Genomic DNA, 16,531 nt, shown 5'->3' on the forward strand with positions numbered 1-16,531 from the left:
AAAAAAAACCAAAAAAAAACCACCACTAAAAAAACTCCACAAAACCCAAGTACCACTGGCCTGGTCACTGGCCTGGTGGTTTGTCTTCTCCCACTAACAGCAAGCTTTTAACACAGTCCTTGCTCCTGCATTCCTAAGAACAAGAGGCTTCAGAGAGCCCAGGAATCTGGCTCAGTGGTTACAACACTGGCTTGAGACACATGAGAGCTACAATCTGCATTTGGCTTTGCTATCATCTCCTCTATGACACTTTTTGTCCCTGGAACCAGTTCAGCTGTGCCTTGTGTTCTTTCTGGTCACCAAGACTCTAATGTCGTAGACCTAATAAAAGCAACACAGTAGGTGCAGGCAGGGCAGACTCATCTTTGCTCAGCAGTGCAGTAGCTTCTTGGAAGCAAGCAGAGGTGCAAAATATAACTAACTACATTCTTTATCAAAATCAGCAGGAGAAGTCAAAGCTGCAGCTTTGACACACTTAGCATGAGTGAGTCCTGGTGCAAAACCCTTTTGCAGTGGTTTGATCAGTTCTGACATCTCTGTCTTAGGAAATCTAAGAAGATGAAGACGTTGAAGCTAGGTGAGTAGCACAGGATGCAGGGAGTCCATTTCAGAGCGAGGTCAAAATAGAGTTCCCAGAACTCCTTTGGTGAGATCACATCTCATTCTTCCTCAATCTCTGCCACAGAACACCAACATGAAAAAAATAGCCTCCCAGAATCTCTGACCAGAAGTCACAACAAGAGCAATTAGAAGCAAGAGGGTGGGGAGCAGCAGAGGAGAGGTAGCTTTGGAGCCATCAGACACAGCAGCACAGAGAATAGTAATAGTGGGCAGCAGAGTTACAGTGGCAGCTAGAATGGCACGAAGAGGCGGCAGTGAAAGAGCCCCATGGCTGGATGGGCATGCAGAAGGAGGATGTCGGCTTGTAGGCCATGTGGGTGGCACAAGATGTTGTGTGCAGGACCAAAGGAAAGCTCAGAGGAAAAGGAAGCACAGGGTAAGTACGGATCAAAAGTAAGGGAGAGTGAAATCCAGACACTGAGTTAGAACTGATGGAATCGTCCTTGGTAGGATGGGGGAGAGCAGTAAGCAACAGAGGAGAGAGAACTGACTGAGAGCAAGGGAAGTAAAGCACAGGTCTGAAACCAAACCCATTCGTCCTGCTTCATCTGTTGTCAGCCAGGGCTGAGACATTCCCTGACAGCGTGCATCTGATTATTTCTTAATTCTGCATCCTTTAATGGCAGGATCGCATGATGTACAGCAGTATAATGGCGTGCTTTGCTAGATCAAGTGATAGAAGGCTGCTAGAGATATGGAAAAAACGTTAAACTTTTGATGGAAGAATTGCTACAAGCCTTGCTCCATCATGGATCTGTACATCAAAACCATTTCTTAACTCCAATCAAAACAGATACACTATAAAGATTTTAAAGCCTGCTAATGTAGCAATAATAGTGATCAAGAATATGCATGTGCCAGATTGCAAAGATCAAAAATGGACAAAAGTTTGTTCAACAGACTTGCAGGTAGGATTGAATGTGTGCGTACATAAAACTAGAGGCATGGGTGCTCTTCCTAAGTCTGCCAAAAGGACTGTATGATCCCAGGCAATCTATTAACCTCTCCACACCTCAACTTCTCCATCTGTATCCAAGAATGAGGAGGACGTACTTTGTACTTGACAGGTTTGTAGATCACTGAGGCCTATGAGAAATCCCCGCGGGCAGCTCACGTTGGCTGCTTAGTCCTGCATGGCTATGCGGCAGAGTCGTCATTTCCATTTCATGCACCACCCAGTGCAGTCAGAATTATGGTCAGAAGCCAGCTCTGGCAGTCCATTAATACACAACCTGGCATCCCTCAATGCTGCATCCGAGAACTAATCTGCCTCCAGTCTCAGCTAATTGGAAAAGGTTTTTTTCTCTATGTTATGTGGATTTCCAAAGTTAAATCTTGAGTGATAGACAGTGCTGTCACAGCAGCGTTAAGTGTTTAGAGGGTGATTATTCTTGAAAGACTTTCATTTTTCAAACTTCTGCTTTTAGAAAAAGCTGTGGAAATAAATGCGACCACCAAGAGCTAAACGATCCTTGGAGCTTCACAACAGTGATCTCCACAAAGAGGATGCAGTAGCCCCGAGCCTTGCCCATTGCATTTACAATTACAAGAATCTGCAGTTTCTTCATAGCACTGCTGGCATTTGGGGGCTCGGCATCACATAGAATCCTATTCATAACAGCCAATGTGCTCCTGAGAAAAATCACTCTAAAAACGTCAATATACTTCTGGTAACCTTTCTATTTAATAAAAAAGAGACAGCTTCAATTAGTGAGGAGTACTTGATATAAATTAGATTATTTTAAAAGTTCCAGCAACATTAGAAGATATTTTTAGTAAATGAACAGCTGTCACTTTGGCAACACTTATAGCCTTCAACTTGTCGTTTTTTAATTTTTATAACTGGTCGTTTATTCTGTATGAGTCAAACCACACCCATAATTTCTCACTATAACCAACCAGAACTATGCCTGTTAAGAAGATGAATAAAGAACATTCAGTATTTATGAGCCCACTGCAGTGAGCAGCTAAACTTTCAGCTATGTAGAAGATGAGACTTGCCTCATAAAGTCTATAGGCTCTCAATCCACAGATGGGTGTAAATGGGATGGACTCTGTGGAAAGGCAGAAATGGGCCCAGCTGAGACCAGCAATCCACTTAGTTGTCCTGCCTGAGGAAACCAGCATATCATGCTTGGGTGATGCGTGGGCAGCCTGGGCTGCAAGCAGTGACCGGGCAGTTCTTCTGACATGCCTTCCTAGGTGAACACTAACTGTTATGTGACTAAATCCCAAATTTTGCTATCAGCAGAGACACAAAAGCAGGTTCTTTCCTAGCAGCACAGATTTGACGTATCTTCTTCCCCTTCCATTCTCCTGGCCTTGCATCAGTACCAGGGCTTGAGCACTTCCTTTCCTCTTATTCCCTGAAGGAATATTTAACTTGCATTTTAGCAAAAACCTTTTATTATTAATATTATTATTATTATACACAGATTTATCAGTAGAATTCTTCAGGGGGAAAGCTTTTGTCATCCGTGAAAGTGCAGCACAAAGAAACCTGGCCTTATCTTACTAATTACTCCAGTGCTTCCTCAAATCCTATCAAGCTACTTGTTATTAATCAGTTAGAACAATGTTGCCTGTATGGCAGTTATGCCAGGATGAGGTCTGTTTGCAGAACTCCAGCTTTGGCAATGAGCAGGGAGATGCTGGTGCCAGCAAGAGCAGTCCTGCTGCAGCCTTTCAGCTGGGTCAGGGGCCAGCAGACACATCAGTTCCCAGGTGTTAGGCCCGGGGGTCTGTGGATGCTGTGCCCACATCTACCTTCCCCGTGTTGTCCCCAAAATAACAGCATATTTTATGTTAGCCTTGAGCCCAGAAGCAAATTTAGTGTGATGGATGATACGGACGTAACTGCTGTGGATATCAAGCACTATAGTGCACATCTAATGTCCCATGAAAACAAAGCTTGTGTGGCTCTTTTACCCTTCTACCTGCCCAAAGACTTCACATCTGCATCCCAGGCATAAAAAGGTAAAGCACAGAGTTGTTTGACTGTAATCCCCCAAAGTTTCCCTGTGATGGTGTATGGATTAAGTATGGGACTGAAACTATTCTGATAATTCTTTCCAACCAGCATCTTCTCTGGTACAGGCAAGCTGGAAACTGCCGAGAAATACACTGGCAAACAAACGTATCCAAGCCTCAAGGTGCTAAATCCTTATGTGAATACTGGCATGCTCTCTCTTCTGAGAGGAGTCTGCAAGCTCCTTCCAGATGAGTTAGTGCTGGAGTTCTGACTTCATTCCTTAAGCAGATTCCTGCTTCAGGCAAGCGAGAATTTTGCTCCAAGAAAAGCTGCTGCAATGAAGGCAGAGAACAAAGCAAATCTTCAACGTTCCTTTAAAAGACAAGGTGAACCTCTGCTGAGGAAAGTGCTGCACAGGATGGGGAAGAGAGTTGGGCAATGGGGTTTCACTAGAAAGTGATGGAGATTTGTGCCAAAAGTAGATGAAAGGTCTCAAACAGAACTGCTTGCCTGGGGATGCAAGAAAGGAAATATCAAAGGAACGAGATAAGAATCATGTGATCTTTCTCTTGAGGCCCTCCTCCACTTTCTGGCAATCAGCAGCTCACGGTGAAGATGCAGCCCAACCACCCCTCTTCCACTTCAGAATGTCAAAACATTTTTCTAACAGCGGCGGTCGAGTTTCACAGCCAGGCTGAAAACAGGCAGAGTATTACTATTGCTAATTACAGGTCAGAAAACGGATTCATAGATTAAAAACTTAATTTTGAGAAAAGAATCCAGGGAACCTTGTGGCTGAGCATCTCCATGTGCCATGTGCTGTTTGAGGGAGAATGAAATGCTGTTCAAGCATTAGCATACAGTAAACTCACCAAGATATTTTTCCATGTTTTCTTCAGTGATCAACATATAATAAATATGCCCTCTTTCATTTTACATATTGCTCCTTTCCCACTCTGGGTTCATTATTTTCACAGTCTGGAATTATTAAATATACTGTTTTTTGCCAGAAAACATAGAAGTCATTCTGACTTCAAATGCAAGCTTTTTTGACTCTTTTTAAGGAAGGAAGAACCAGTGGCTAGACACTCTTTTCAAGATGTGCTGTGGGATCATAAATATCTGTCTGGACAGGACATGGAGAGAGCAGATGGGACTTCAGTTCAACGTCTATGTGAGGAGCAGCAGTAGGAATTCGATGAGGCAATACGCTTCTCTGAGTCCTGGCCCTACTTCAGTGAAACCTAAGTTGACTTTCTAGCCAAGGAGTTAGAGTACTGAGTCAGCTGCACTACAGTTCAGAGCGAGATGGGGATGGCTCATAAACTTGTTCTGTGTTTTAGCATGCCATTAACCTACTCATAATTAGGACAACGCATGGAATGAAACCTGGGCAGGCACTGATGCTGCCCTTGCCCTGTGGATCAATTCTCTTCTCATGCCAGTGTTACACCAGCAATTTGTCGGTGTTCCTGTGGTCTACTTTGCTGCAGTAAGGATATACGCAGTGAGCCCAGCCCAGAGCTCTAATATCTGTTCTAATTTAATTTGTGTCTCACTCTCCGCATGGGAATTCTCATCTAGACGTGGCCCCTTTTGGGCCTTGTGCTACTTCCAAATATAGGACCTTCCCATTAGTGCCGGATTTGGTGGGAAGACCAACTAGCTTGAGTTCATTCACATGACTGGCTCTGTGTTTTAAGGTTTGATTTAAGATGTTTCTTTCCTTCTGCCTACAGCCCCTTTTAAGCAGGTTGTATGTTTTATTGTTTGGCTTAGTTTTCTTGCACATAAATCAATATGTAATGAAGCTAAGCACTCTTACACTTGCCAAGACACTGTGCAGACATTAATTCTCCTAACCACCTGGGAGGTAAGTAAAATAAAGAGCATGATTAGCCTCTCTATCTAGGTCTTTCCAGCGTGTTCAGCAGCAAAGTAGGGACGCGTCAGAATCTACAAACTGACAAAATGAGGCTGGGAGATTAAGGAGTGAATTGTGCTAGGACAAGGAGGAACGTGACCCTGAGAAATCAGCATGTTCTGACTGCAACTGGAAGGTGCTGAGAACCCAGCCCCAGCGCACTGCGAAGCTGTGCTCCAAGCAGTGGCTTTGGGATGCAGATTGGGTGCTACGCTGAGGCTACCAAATTGTCACAGACACTTTCTAGTGATCACTTTCTAGTCCTACTCCATAAAGGATGTGCCTTTGGAAAGCAGACAGCTCCCAAGATCTATGGCGCTGATTGCTTTTCTGTGGGCCCTCTGTAAGTGTTTTCAGCTGAAGATGTATCTGCGGTGAGTTGCCCAAGGTCATCCAACAGAAAGGGCCAAAGAACTGGAGTTTCCGAGAACCTGGCTCTTAGCTCCAAGTGCAGCCCAGCCCAGCATTATTATCTTAGTGATTTTCTCTTCTCCTGCGTGGATGGATAGATTCACATTAAATACATGTACTTCCTTATACACTTGAGAGGACAAATCTGTAAAGTGAATCATTTTCCTATTTCAGCAAACCCAAACATCACAGTGCAACGCCTTTCCATGAGGAAACACACAGAAGAATGCAATGAACAAACCTTAGGGGAAGGGAGAGGGGGAAGGGAAATTTGTTACAAGACCCCTCTGTGCTGAACCAGAGAACACTGGCTTGCTGGAGCCTGGAGCTCACACAACAGCAGCAGCACAATGGTGTTTATTCTGGAGAACTGAGCTCAAAACCTGCTGTGTTGGCCAAGGTGGAAGCCAATCACAATAAGAAGCAAATCCTTTTAATATATTGCGTGTCATTGCAGTAATCCAAGACAAATCTCAGAAAAGAATATGACTTTTGCGGGAGTATTTTAGTCACTGTGAAAATTATTCCAGCAAAATGATCTCAGCAAAATGATTCAAGTTGCCCATCAGCCTTTGAACAAGAATCCCCAGCAAGAAGCCCGAGGAGGCCATAGCACCAGGAGGGCATGGGAAATGCTGCAGTCCCTGCTGACCTCTCTTTACAAAGGGAAGAACACTGATACGCACCAAGGTAGAGAACACAACCGCATCATACATCATCTTTGGGGTGGATCAACTCTATCTGTTGTAAAATTGCTGCATGCACGTGTGCACACATCATAGCTTCTCTGTGGTTGGTCCTGACTTCCCAGGTCTAATGGCGCATGTTAAACTCATTTGCCTGCCTCCCATTTTGCAGCCATCAGGTTTAGAAATATATTCCCTCAAAAAAAAAAAAAAAAAAAAAAAAAAGACTAAGCTTCCAATGACTCTGAACTGCAAAAATTTAAGAAAAACACTGACTATTCCCAGCCTTGTAATAAAATTATTATAAGTGGCAATACCAATCACTGCTAAGAAACTTAATTCAAATCCTGCCTCAGTTGCCAAGAAATCATTGCAGATCGAATCAGGATCAGCAGCGATGCCAGGAAAATGAGCCCTTTTTCACCTGCAGTAATCCACACCAGTTCATGTTGCCATTGCAGTTTGGATGGAAGAGGTTGATTCTGGCTCCTTTCATAGAATCATAGAATGGCCTGGGTTGAAAAGGAGCACAACAACCATCTCATTTCAACCCCCTGCTGTGTGCAGGTCACCAACCACCAGACCAGGCTGCCCAGAGCCACATCCAGCCTGGCCTTTGTTTCAGAGAATAAAAATTCAAAAGCTGCAAAAGCTTATTTTTTAAATGATAAAGTAATGCTGATTGTGAAGGTTTCTGAATTACAAGAACGTCTTACACAACAAAAAGGTGCTGAAGAAATCTATAATGAACAAAAACTTAATTTAAGACCGTTCTCCAAGGAAAACAAACCAAAGCATATCTCCCCAAAGCAGTGAGAAATTCGCTGTAACAAAAATTTGCCTTTTTTTGTTCAAAAAGTCGCTACGATTCACGTGATGCAGACATGCCATCAGAATACCCTAGTTTGTAAGTCATTTTGAGGAAAAAAAACATTTTACTTGATACACCATCTGGAGTTAGAAGCACAGTTCAATTTCTGATTTCTATACTCCTTTGTCTTTTTTCTTTGATTTGGAGTGCAATTCCTGAACACCGTAGGTAACACCAAACCCTTCCCCAAGCCCAAGTACGTCTCAAAATGCTTCATGGAGACTGGAGATAAGACAGAGATATTGCTCCCATTTTACAGAAAGCCAAAGAAGTGTGGAGGGCCAGTTTTGCTCAGAGCAGCCAACAGTCTGGGAGCTGACCCAGAGCCACAAGCACATCCTCCTGCGTGCTCCTGTCTTGAGGAAAGCAGTGTTCCCTTTCACTGCATTTTCATTTCCCTTTGGTGGGCACTTAGAAATATTTGGAAATTTAGTAGCAATTTTTAGAAGAGCTTTTGGGAAAAAAGGAAGATTTTAGTCACTCATTACGTGACTAAATGGAAAAGCACACTTATGAATATAAAGCACGGCACATGCTCCACTTACTATGCTGTTTAATATTTGTTCTGAAACTCTGAATCAGATCTAATCCCCCTACTCAGTTTTGTTTACAATTTACTTCAGCTCCAATTGATGACACAGCACAGAGGATCTCTTCACTTCATGAGTGGCCACACTCAGCTGAAATCACCTGTGGCAACACTCAGCCAGCTTCTTTGGCATCCTCTGCCAAATTGTGCTCCATTCTGAATATTGATCCCTATCAGTCTCTGCTCTGCGAGGAGGCACGAATCAGTTCTTCTGTGTGCTTTGATATATCTTTAACACTTAATTTCTGAGTTTCCTTATCATTCTGGCTCTATCTCAACCTTAATTCAGCGACTTGACAACGTTTATTGATTATTTGGTTAAAAAGTCACTTTCCATATATTCCAACATGCAGATATTACTAGAGATATTTAGCTACAAATCAGCTTCACAAACATTTCTAGGATCGGAAGAAACATCCCTACAAACCAGAGACATGATTTAGTGGCGGGTTGTTAGAGTTAGGGTAGCATGGTCAGGTTGCATTTGGACTTGATGATCTTTGAGGTCTTTTCCAACCTGAGCAATTCTATGATTCTGTGATTCTATAATCCTGATGAGACAGCGCAGAAGCAGGAGACGCTCACTGTGCGTGTTTCAACAGCCCGCATCCAACCGACCCGCCTTTGGTCCAGAGACAGAGGGATAGGAAACACATGTGCCCTCAAACTTTCCCAGCTCGAGTGCTGACACACTGCAGTCATGGGGAACAGCTGATCGGTGTGTTGGTCCCTGGAATAAGAAATACAGATTTTAAAGATTTTAAATAAAGCTGATGGGAAAGCCCGAGGAGGTAGATGAGGTATCACACTCACCGGAGTTTGGCCAGGGATGGGTCAAATTCATCTAATAGCCACTCTAAAACCTGAAATGGTGAAGGATAGCTCAGTTTTCTGCCCTGCCCAAAAGGCAGCACGTTGTCTATACGCTCAGTCAGGTGGGGAGCACTGCGACCAGGATGGCAGGTTGTGGTCAGCAGGATGCAGAGCATTCTGAGCAAAATGATCGCCAGGGTTACAATGGCGTCTCTAGGGAAGCTTTACTGAGATGGTAAAGAAGTCTGGGGTTTGTGCCAAAGCGATTATGATCAAAGTCTCTTAAAAAAGATGGGTTTTGTGGTGATGGCGTTGGACTGTGGCTTGGAAGGCTGTGGTTGCAAACGTACAGCCCCCAGCCCAGCAGTGAGGATTTGACATTCTGAATGGGTTCCCCAGGCTAAAAAATGTTTGAGGGAGTAAGTCACTTGACAACTAATGGTCTTGTTTAACTGTGAAGTTTTATCGTGTAAAAGACCAAGTGGAGAAAATGGAAAAAATATTGATATTGATAGATTCTTTAAATTGAATGATCCCCCAAATCTTTTACTAGGGAGCAGGAGATATTTAAAGGGCAGTGTTGAGTAATATTAAAAATAGTTTCAATACTCATTGCTTGCAAAAATCTCTCATGACCCTGCAAATGATTTCTCTCTGTACTGATTTTGTCCTTTTCCCATTCACTGAGCAATGATTATTTCCCATGCTTTTAAATGAAGCTGAAATTAGCTTGGTTATTTTTGTTTAACAACAACAACCTCGGTGCACGTTGTGCTTTTATCCTGCAAAAAGAGCTTTGTTTGTTCTCTGGCATTGGAAATGATGTCAGCAAAGCTCCCAGAAGAGCAACTGCTGCTAGTTAATTGCTGGCTGCTTCACAACCAGCAAAAGCAGGAATGAAATCAAGGTATGTTGGTAGGCCCCACAGAACGTAATCTGTTACATTCAGTGGCACAACATTTTCATCACGATGTGGTAGCAGGGAAAGACACGAAGTAGTTAATATATAACTGCCATGTGTTCAGACAGCCTTCAGTATTTCATTATTCCACTGGGTAACAGTAGTAGTAACGTGCAGACAATTTCTACTTCTTGCATTTAGGAATGTAGACTGAATAAAATGTATGAGATTGAAATATCTGAAAGGATAATGCCATTTATGCAATCTGGCAGGAGTTTGCAGGCAGGGTTGATTTTGTCACTTCGCATAAGAACAAGGAGCCATGCGTTTTTCTTTTTGTGTGTGTATGTGTTGTTGGGAGCGTCATTCATCCATCTAGGACATTATCCTTCTAACACATGCATCCTGTTCCCACTAAAATCAGCGAGACAGACCCTGAGAAATAAGGACAGATGATGAATACTGTGCAGATAGAAGAAAATGTCTTCCTTAATTCCTGCTGGCAGCAGTTCATTGTGTCATGCGGAGTGCTAAGGTCTAATTGCATAGAGATGGCCAGCCCTCTTAGACAAGTTTATCTCTTTTGGCAGACTGGTAACCAGGAGAGTGGAGACTCTGCAACCCTGCAGCCTCATGAGCCAAAGGGTTAATTTTTATTCCTGCTGTGGTTTCTTGGACTTTCTCCTTTGATGGAATCCGTATTCAGATTCTCCAGCAGTGAAGAAGAGGGCAGGTTTTTCCCTTCCAGGCTTTCATTATGTTGCAGTTTTCATGATTTTCCAGGGCTGCTGGGTTCATGAAAATTAATGCAATTCTGCCAGACTGTTTCCTTCGCTTCTGATGTGCCCTGATGCATTATGAAACCATTCAAGGGACTGAAATTTCCCTTCCACTGAGTTCAAACCAACAGGGCTTGATTTGTGCTGATTCCAAAGATGACTTTGACTCTGGTCAAAGCAGCATTGTATGCTTGGGCCCCTTACCTCCAAAGCTTTTCCTCATCTGATGGCATCAGCTCACTTTGCTGGGAAGCATTACATCCACTCAAGAGACAGATTTTGCAATTGTCTGTTCTGTAGAATTTGCAAAACATTTGTTGCCTTTCTGTTCTTAATTCCAGGGCAAGGAGAGGGAAAGAGACAGTGGATAGGAAACATTTAGCAGATTGAAATTTTCAAAGGCAATGGGAGACTGATGCAACTGGTGTAATGATAACCGAATACTTTCTTTGATGCACGGTCTGTAGTTCTCCAGTGATGGCACCTTAGCTGATGGTAAGCCTAACTTTAGCTGGGGGAATTTCCACTCCCGGCTTGGTTTTACTCTAGTGCGTTATTGATTGCTATAAAGCAGTTTGGTATTTCAGAGAAAACCTTCTGTCAGGCACTTTTCTTTTGCATTTCTCAATCGTTCATGCCTGCCTCCATGGCAGGAGAGATAAACCTTGAAAAAGAAAAGTTCATTTGGAATGTGAAAATGTGAAAAATCAGGACTGATTTTGATCACGTGCACCAGTGAGTAGAGAAGGTTTCCTTAAGAGCTGCCAAGCAAGCCCACATGAGGAGATGTTCACCCTGAGGGTAAGGATGACTGGGAGCCAGAAGCTATGCTCACAATGAGCCACTATATACGTACGTGCATGCCATAGGGGCACATCCTGGAGGGCCAAATGAACATGAAAAGATTTTATTTTCATTTTTTCCTATCTTTGCTGTGAATGTATGGGTTCTCCCATACAGAATCTTTTCCCTGCCTGTTGACAATGATGCATAGCTCTTCAACCAGATGGCAGTCAAAATGGAGGCACAACGCAGGCTTCTCACTGAAGGCTCCTGTTTTAATAAATAAGAAATGCTGTGCTTCCATGTCTGCATTCCTGTTGCTATGCATGCTGTCTAAATGTGAACTAGCTGAGGGATGCCAGTATGTGCTGCAATCACATTGCTGATTGTGCTGCAGCCATACCTGCAGAGAGGAACCAGCTCAAGAGTCTCCCAGCCCCATCATTCACACAGCGACATCAAATGGAGGCAGGGCTCTTCCAGCAAGCTCTCCCCTGTCTTACTGTTCCATACAACTGGATTTCTGTCTGGTGGTTCACCTGCAAAAATTGGGCAAGGGGTAACTTACCTCCCTTCCACTCTCCTATTCTCTCCCCACCTTTTACTGAAAGCACAGAGAGATATTCATAGAATCATAGAATCATAGAATGGCCTGGGTTGAAAAGGAGCACAATGCTCATCCAGTTCCAACCCCTGCTATGTGCAGGTCGCCAACCAGCAGCCCAGGCCGCCCAGAGCCACATCCAGCCTGGCCTTGAATGCCTCCAGGGATGGGGCATCCACAGCCTCCTTGGGCAAGATGAGTAATTCCTCATAACACACAAGGATGACACTGGATAAGGAACCCTGCTCATTTCTTACTGCATCCTCAACAGCTCCAAGAACATTCTTGTGGATTTTTTCAAGAATGTAAATCAGCCAATTCCTGTTTCTTCAGGTATTTCCAAGTAGGAGCAGGTGAGAGCCACCTGTTCCCATGATTATGTGCCTATTGTACTGTGATCCCTTTCTCGTTCCACTGGGACACCTCATATAGTTTAACAGTGTGTGAATAGCAGGGTGCTGATGACATGCTGACATCTACTTACATCCTGCCTCTGAAAATCCTGATTCTACAGAGAAAATTGCTGTAATTTCAGATATAAAGGCATGAAAATTCTTGGTGTCAATACTGTACTGTCTTTATAATGGTACCTGATGCTTTTTCTGGAGGAGTGGGGTAAAAATGTGTAAGTAGGAAGTTGAAGGGGTTATTTGGTGGTTGAATAAAGTACCCTTTGGGTAAACGGCAGAGAAAGCATCTAGAACATTAACTGCATGCACAAATAAAAGGATCTCGGTACAGCAGGCAGAAAATTAATGGCTGGATAAAACTGCAATTGTAATGTATAGCCTGAGCCTCCTCTCCATCATGGGACAAAGAGGCTGTGTCAAAGTGGGCTGCTGTAACAATGAGGTATGCCTCCATCAGCTGCTCTGACGAATTTATCGAAGAACACTGCCTATGGTAAGCAGTACCCTGCTGTTAGACTGCAAGCCGGACACTGGCAAGCTGCAGCTGCCTGTTGCTCCACCTCAGTGATGTAACACTGGCATCCTGGTACGGCAGCACATCATCTTGACGGCAGAGTTTGAACGTCAGCAGCATCCCTTCCTTCCTCTTCCTCCCTCTTCTTGCACTCTCTCTACTTCATGACATTATTTTGACTTTCTTTGCAGCTTGAAGGTATGAGTAGGGAACCATCAACGAAGCGGTGCAAAAATGCATTCATTTACAAACATTTTTTTTGTCATTGTTAATTGGATTGTTTGGAGCCAATGGGTTTTTAATCTGCTTAGCTGCCCTCGTGGCAGGAGAATGAGCGGAAAGGAGAAAGTATTTTAAATGCTATAAATCACAGAGAGATGCAGAATGATTTATAATCAATAAAACAAACAATTATCCTGTCATTGCCCAAAACACTGTCATGATGGCTTCAAGCACTGGCAAGAAAAATATTAATAATAATAGTGTGCATTAAAAGGAAGAAATCAGAAGCCTTACCGGTGCCTGTTAAGTGTGCAGTCCAGCAAAGTAGGGCTCCAAGCTTAGAGCGTGCCTGAAGTGACAGACAGAACTCACCTGCAATTACTTAATACTGGTTTTATTTATGTTCTAACAGCACCTTCAAGTCTAAGCTGAGGTCAGGGCTTGTGTTACACTCACCACTGTGCAAACTGAGACAATCCCTGCTCTGGAGTGTTTCAGCTTCAGCAGAAGCAACAACAGGGAATGTATTTTCCTCAGTATGGGAGGCACTGGTGACTGAGAACTATGGTTAGCATCTGTTTCCACTGAATGCACAAGATTGGGGTGAGATGCTCCTCTTTTTCGGCTCAGGAAACAGAATCCATGGATGTCTTTTGGAGTTGAAGTATCTGTACCAAATTCATACTGGTAGCAAAACTTTCACTGCTTTCACACAGAGCAGATTTAATTTGCTATTTCATAGACGCTGCTTGAACCAGTGTATCCAAAATAGAAATGCAGAACCCTTTTCATGCAGGAATCACTAGAAACATGGGGACTGCCAAGCAACAGCTCTGTCCCAGGGCAAGCTCTCCCAAATCACAGAATGGCCTGGGAAAAGGACCTCAAAGATCACCCAGTTTCAACCCCCTGCCTGGCAGTGTGGAGCTTCTGCCTCTTCCCCAGCCCTTACCTCCTGTTTCAGTGGAGACTTGCCCGCTTCCAGCTGCCCAAATAGCTGACTAAAGAAACATCCCCAGTGGGACAAAATGCATCAATGAGAAGTTTAATAGGGCGTTGAGGTGGAGTCATAGCCAGTTGTCACAGCACCAGTCCTTACACCTGCAATTAGGCTGCAGCTACACCAGCGACAATAGCATCCCACCTTACAGCACTCGGATGGATTCAGTCCCCACAGATCCTTGGCTAATGACCCTGGATCCAACCAGATAGCTTGCACCTGCAGTGTTGGTAAAAGGCCAGATGCATCCTTTTAGTAAAAGTTCACCGCCACTGGACATCTCTCGCGGTAAAATAGATGTTTTTGTACCAACACACAGCCTGCATGCATCCTGAATGTTCCCCTCCTTTCCATGGAAGTCTGCCAGCCCAGCAGTGGGCCTGGGAGGCCAGCAGGGAAAAAGTTAATGCAATTGAATGTGGAGAAGAAAAAGCATTGAACTTTTCAGTGGTATTTTTGTTTCATTTTTTAAATGTGGGCGGTTAAAACGATATATTTATAACAGCTGGAGGAGTTTTATAGTACTGTAAAATGCAGAGTTTTACAGACTTGTAACCTGTTGTGTAAAGGGTGTAGGGGGGTGTTGTTATGGAACAAAAATAATGATGTCACAGTATTAGTGCTTTTGCCTCCAGTGTACCTGGCTGCTAGAAAATTACAGTGTTTGCAATAGACATTACAAAGATAAACACCCAAAACTTGGAGCAAGAACCGCATGGTAACTTGTTAAAAAATTAAGCCCACCCACAGAAGCCATTTCTTTGTTCTTGCATCTCCCGTGGCAGAGGAATAAAGAGGGCTTGATGCTTATGATCAACCCTGTACTCACACAAGATGTGTTTCAAGCTTCGGTTCCTTTCTTTTCATGCAGCCCAGCATAATGAAGTGGGTGGGCCCAATCTTCTTGGATTCTCTGTGCAGACAGGGCTCCTTTCTCCACCATGGTCCTTAGCAAACACATCTTTCTTAAACATCATTCCCAACTCCTGCCAAAAGAGGGGTCTGGAAAGGAGTCTGCTGGAGAGAGAAGGGGGGTGAGAACAGGGCATTTGGCTGATGTCTGGCCCCACACTGCCATACTTTGACATATCCTGGGTATCCTGGTCGGGATCAGGGCTAGCAGTCTGCATATATGTAATCACGACTGTGTTGTGAGGAGAGAGAGAGGGCTGGAACACTCCAGACATCTGAAAATCCTTAAATAACACTTTTGCTTCCAGATAGTAGCTGGCTTTCACAGAGCTGGCACCAGCATTGCTCCACTGTGCTCTCAAGTGCATCTGTATCAAGGGGGTCCCATTTAGCCATGCAAAGCTCTATGCAAATATACAGGAACAATCTGCTGCTGAAATGTCTTAATACAGAGCTGTGCATCAGCTACTGAGCCTATGGCTGGGTCCATGAGAGCTTGTTGAGCTGTGCTCAGTGCATGTGGCAATTCTGGGCCCAAGCTAGATTGTTTACAAATGATAAGATATTCTGCATTTATAATACATTTTTCTGCAATTCAGACAAAGATTTCATGTCTGCCGTAGAGTTGTCAACAGTAAGTGGAAGCCTCAGCCTCTGGGAGCTTACACTTTAAACAGAAAGCAAGGGCAAAGAAATGATTATTCATCCTCAATTTGCAGATGAGTAGCTGATGTACACAGGAACTAAATGTCTCCCCTAACATCACGCAGTAAATCTGTGAGCGAGCTGAGAACTTAACTCAGGCTTCCAGTGCCCCAGTCTAGTACTGTCTTTCCACTATTTATCACTCGCAACTTGGTATTTTATGTTCTTGGTATAACTACCTTCTCAGGTTTGAAACTGCCAGTGTCTGAGATCTTCCTTATATTAGAAGCTACGTTATGGGAAGGGCAAAGTGTGAGTGAGAAGTCTAAGAGCAGCCATTCCTTTGCCACATGGGCAATGATGACACCAGCAGGGTATTAACTACACTGACTGCTGAAATCCTGCAGTCTGTGCAGGTCTATCCATTGGTTTAACCAGGATGCTTAGTAAAGCCACCCTTACAAGCCTGGCAGTCCCTCAGCCTGAATGTTCTGCAATGTATCATTTCCTTTGGCTGGTAAAGAGATGTCAGTTTTTATGTTTTGGGTGATATACGACTGTGACTCCTCTGACACATCACAGCATATTTCTGCCTTCTGTGCCATGTAGATGTGAGTTGTCACATATGTTATCTGGTCATTTTCTTGTGATGGTGGTTGTGACAACTTGAGGATGGTTACCAAGATCTGGGGGCAGCACAAAGGGTAGTCACACCCAGGACTGGGCCAGAAGTGCTCCCCATTGGGAGTCAGAAAGAAAAAGCAAGCTGAGAGTCTTTCATAGCGAAGGAGACACTGTGACAAAATCTATCCCAATGAAAGCATTTCATGCTGGATGTTTTAACACCATAAAGCAGGTTACAAGTAAATCTCTGT

Source organism: Meleagris gallopavo, chromosome 14, assembly GCF_000146605.3.
Source record: "Meleagris gallopavo isolate NT-WF06-2002-E0010 breed Aviagen turkey brand Nicholas breeding stock chromosome 14, Turkey_5.1, whole genome shotgun sequence".
Classification (NCBI taxonomy): domain Eukaryota; kingdom Metazoa; phylum Chordata; class Aves; order Galliformes; family Phasianidae; genus Meleagris; species Meleagris gallopavo.